This window comes from Thunnus albacares, chromosome 11 (genome assembly GCF_914725855.1).
Source record: "Thunnus albacares chromosome 11, fThuAlb1.1, whole genome shotgun sequence".
Taxonomy (NCBI): domain Eukaryota; kingdom Metazoa; phylum Chordata; class Actinopteri; order Scombriformes; family Scombridae; genus Thunnus; species Thunnus albacares.
Window position 1 is genome coordinate 4482574 of NC_058116.1, and position 5232 is coordinate 4487805.

Genomic DNA, 5232 nt, shown 5'->3' on the forward strand with positions numbered 1-5232 from the left:
CTTTGAGAGATATTAAATATACATTTAAAACAACTTGCAGGGCTAGGAGCTCAAGTGCATGGGAGCCAAAAAGTTCCCATGCACCGAAGTAAAAAGTTGAACTGGGGAATAACTGCTGATTCATCGCCAGGGGGATCATTTACAGCTGATGCTGTTTTAACCCTAAGCATTAGGAATAAGCATTCTATCCCTGACAAAGTCTGATGTGGTGTATTTTTACAAAGCAAAACAAAAAAAATCAAAGAAATTAAGTAATTGAGACTCACTTCCAAATCTGAAAGTAATATGCCAAGAAAATCTAATTTAACTTGAACTTTAAGCCAACGTGAAACAATGTGTTCAGATGAAGAATTGTGGAGACTTCCAGTTAGAGCACTTGCTAATTTCTAAAATGAATCATTTCTTCTAGTTTATTAAGTATGATGCACTGATACAGATTAAACAGCTCCACCTCGACCAGCAGCAACATCAACATGTTTCTAACATATAAAAACATTTTAAAAACGATCTACTAAAACACTGCTTTCACTTTGAGGAATTTCGACATATGAGTATTTCCCACACTTTTTCCTCTACAGTTATAGGATAAGCAGGGCTGAGTTATGCTGCTCTAAGGGTGCGCAAAAAAATCGATTCACATAAGAATCGCGATTCTATCTCTGCCGATTCAGAATCGATTCAGAAATTCCAAGAATCGATTCACATTTTTCAGTCTTGCCTCGGCGCTTTTTTTTCCATTTTTTCCTGACATGAATTAGCTCGCTAAATCCCATAGATGGCGCAATGACGCCGCCCTGGACCCAAATCCGGGGGCAAGAAGGAAGTGAAGTGTGTGTCATGGAGAGGCTGTGGGCAATGGAGTACCTGACAGAAAAACAAATACAACCTGGTCCATCGTCTAAAGGCGATCATTTGGACAAATCCTGGATTTTTTAGCCCGAAGGGAAGAAGGGGCTTGACAAAACTAATGCCATTATCAGGCGCTGCAACGCACTTCCGCAGGTTTGTGCCATTGTGGGCTTAATTTATTTGTAACCACTGTGAAACAGTAAGACAATAACGTTTTATTGATCTGATTCACCAGCTTCCTCACTAACGTTACCAGCGCTCCCTCTCTTCAGTCACTCTCTAGCTCGCTCGACCACTGCTTCTCTCTCCTGTCTTTTTGAAATGAGCAAAGCCTAACTTTACTTTTAACGTTATCAAAGGAAGAGAAATGTCTTCCTAGTAATGTTTTTTGTCATATGGCAGGTTGTACAGCGTTACAGGTTGCGTTTCTCCAAAAGTTGATTCTGGCTCAACTTTCTCGCTGCGGCCCCTGCAGCCCTCCACCCCCGCAGTTTAACACACAACAGGTGTGCTGCCAGCTGGTTATCTGAGGACGGGAATGAGAAATTAATTATCTCTCAATGAAGAACGTGGTCTCCTTGAAGCTTATGACAGACTGCCAAAAACGAGCCAACAAGATGCAGCAGCGTAACAAGCGTTTAAACAGCTGTTCTGCATTTTGAAACAGTCAATAAAATTTAGTAAATAGCGAAGCTGCCCGTTTCATTACTTTATATTCATGTAGTAAATATACAATTATCAATTAGATGGTAATCTGCATGAGAAATTAAGAAAATGAAACAAAATTAGTTAGCCTATAGTGATCAATTTTCTTGTATGCGCTTTGCAGCTAAATGTAGCAGACAGCTATTGTTTGTTTGATTTTGTGAATTGAAGGAGGAATTTAAATTATTTGAGGTTTTACACTTAGCAGTTTATCTTTGCAATCATTTTTTTTTTTGTATTAAGTATTCATTTTACCTTTTGTCTCAGGGCCGCTATTAACTAAGTGGACTAAAGGAACATAAATCTTACTCAGGTTGACATTGAGTAGTAAATGTTTACATTTGATTCAGTGTGATCTTTTTTATTTGAGACCTATAAAAGTGTCTGCTGCAGTCAAATGGAAAGAGTAACTCAAAACATCAATCTAGAATCAAATCTATGAATGTATTGAATTGAGAACTGATATAGAATCGCAAATCGAATCGATTTTGAATCGCGAATCATTTTGAATCGCAAATTGATTGTGAATGGAATCGTGACCCCAAGAAAACGAAGCGAATCGTGAGATTTCCTGAATCCTGCACCCCTATTGATTGAACAGTCTATCATCCCAAACAAGATGACAACTAAAAGATGGTTTCTGACAGTACATTGTCGGCACACTTGTGGAGGCAACCTCCTTCAGTTTTTTGTTTTTTTTTTTCAGTTGTTGTTCTGTTACCCAATTTTATACCTATTTTTGGTGAATGGATATCATGTCTCCTTTCTCATAAGGTCTCACAAGCTCATACCAGCATTCAGCCAGTGGGTAGGCACAGAATCAACAAATAGTTACAACAATAATTACACACTTTTTCGCCTCTCTTAACACCCTCTCTCGCAATTTTGTTGTTGTTGTTGAATACAATATCATCATGTACTTCCACCATGAACCTGCATCTGCACCATTGCAAACCTTCGACAACACACACACTTTATGCTTTCATCACAAATAAATCCACCCAAGAGGAATTTTTAGTTTGGAATTCAGTTTTTAAATAGTTTAAAATTAAATTATAACTGAGTTCCTACAAGACTTCTTAAGTTAGTCTCTTCTAGCACAAAAAAAACACTGTCCTGATAAGAATTACCCTTACTGATAGATTCCCCGAATCTTGCACAAACATTTCCTGTTTTTCTCTTTCAGAGAAACATTTTATCATATCTCTCTCATGCATATTATCTCAGTCGACCTCATGCATCCTGTAACAGTTCTTGTATCTTGTTTGTCCATCTCTCACTTTTTATAGTCAAAAATAGTATTTTTCAAATTATTGTCAAACAGAAGTAATATCTTGTTTGTGGTCTACTTTTTAAAATTTTGACACAAATACTGTAAACATTCTTACTTACTGGACATTTCCTCACAAATGTTTCTACCTGTGGGCATTGACTCTAAAGAGAAACACACACCAGCAGCATATGATGCCTGTCAAAGCACCCACACCTGTAAACTGTTGGTTGGTCATTGTTGGTTGACATGTGTTAGCCTATTTATAAGTGTTGACACATGTCAGCTCTTCAGAAACGCAGCAATTTTAGCACATTTACTTTCCAGATTAACACCTCTTCTCTTCCGTACCTACACCACTTCTTGTTCTTCTTCTTTCTCTGTCATCATGTTGTGTTCAGTGTGTGCAGCAATTTACTTGCATCAAAGGCAATTATGTTCTGCATTGCTTCTTATATGTACCTAGGGGTACACCAATCTCTGCCCCATCTTCACAAATCGAATCACAAGACATTTGGCACTAAGCCCTCTTGTCTTCTCATTAAATTAACTTTATTGTTGGCATTTTGTATAAAAGTAGAGGTGAGGGAGTATTACCGTAGTAAACATCATATCAGATCCTGATCTCCTACAGCCAGTCAGCAAATCTGTCAAGGAAAAGGGTTAGGGTTAGGGTTTTGGCTGTCATCAAAATATGGAAAAGCAAAACCCAGTGACATGTCAGTGATGGGCAAACTATTAACAAGACTAGGTCAAACCTTGGATATGGCTGGACTGTGTATGTTCACTGTGTGAATTGTGGCCAGTTTGTTATAGGGATAGTCAGTGGTAGTGTCTATAATGTGAATTCCTGGATATTAAATGTTCATCTGCAATTTTCTGTAGTGATTCCAGTGATATTTGTTGTTAAACAAATATAACTATAACAGACAATGAAGTAGCAAAGCACATAACATGGTTAAGCTATGTTTGAGTCAAAAAAGAGTCGATTATCATGGAGGCTGCAGTGGAAATTGTAAATGAAAAGTTTTAACAGCATTTTGGGTGCAAATTTAGGAGGCTTATCTCTGCCCAGTTCCTGCAGTTAGTCAAATCAAGCGCACCTGCAGAGCAGCCACGTATGACCTACTGAGCAATAATCTGGAAATTTGGGAAGAATTTAGAGAGAATTAATATTTTAGTTATTATTTAACTACTAGGCACCTGTTATGTTATTACAGGGTACAGTATGACCATAAAAAAATCTGGATGTTTCAGGGGTGATGACTTCTGCAGCATTTAATAAATCTGACATGATTTTATTTCAAAATGACCTTATTACCAACAAACAGGCAAAAAACATTGCTCCTTTTTCATTTTGGGGTACTGAAAATAATTATGGGGTACATCTGTGCGTTTATTTCGGAACAAAGGTCCAGGGGACAGTGTATTGTCATGGATGCTGTCGGCCTCTGAAGACTGTCTCAGCTGTCATTCACCTCACCAGCAAATTTCATCACTTGACGCTCGTTTATGGCATCATGGCTCTGCCCATCATCGGTGGACACAATTCATCCACCAAAGATGTCACTCACTTGTGTGTAAACACATGTTGACAATTGTGAAGTCATTAAAATGTTGAAAATCTTCTCCCTGGCATTACGGCTCTTCAATGTACAAGCTTATCCTTTTTTCAGCTCTGTGCACAGTCTCCTGTCAACCCAGGAAAAAATATATAGCTAAAGCTAATATAAATACGGCTAAAGATAAAACATGAGGTATGAATCAGAACACATATATATGGTTCATATACTCTTCTGATTACAAACTGTGTAATTAATGTAGCTTGTTCTTCCATGTTTTAAGGCAAGTAAAATTGAAACAAACTGTTCTCACATTGTCCTCTGTAGTTACAGAGCAAGTTATGTTGGTTGTTCTCCTCTTGTTACATGTAGTTACAGGGTAACTGCAGGGTGTGTGGGCTGTAATCTTAAGTACTACTAGTTCCCCTCTTGTTACATTTAGTTACAGGGTAATAACAGGGTGTGCGGGCTGTATTTCAAAGCACTTCTAGTTCCCTTCTTGTTACATGTAGTTACAGGATAAGTACAGGAGATGCAGGCTGTAATCTAAAGTGTACATTGTACATCTTCAATCATATTAAAACCAAAATCTTACATCCTTAACTTAATACTTAATTGAACATACTTCTTATTTAAAATAAATTAAAAAAAACTTTGAGGAACAAATAGCATTTAATTCTTTATTTCTTTCTTTTTCTTGCATTGCTTCTTCATTCTTCTTTTTCATCTTGATGAAGATGACAGGGTTGAGGTTGAGATGAGGGGAAAGAAGCTGGTGCACTGTGGCCATTTGTTGACGTTGTAGAGAAAAACTGTTAGTTTCAGTCTCTTGACCGTAGTTATAGT

At 37.6% G+C, this 5232-nt stretch overlaps 1 long non-coding RNA gene across 1 annotated transcript; it reads left to right on the plus strand.

Moving 5' to 3' along the window:
• The first annotated feature begins 442 nt into the window (after window positions 1–442).
• Window positions 443–4453, plus strand: LOC122992250. Its single transcript, XR_006406002.1, has 2 exons — window positions 443–1002; window positions 4237–4453. It is a non-coding gene; the product is annotated as an uncharacterized LOC122992250 (long non-coding RNA).
• The last annotated feature ends 779 nt before the right edge of the window (window positions 4454–5232 follow it).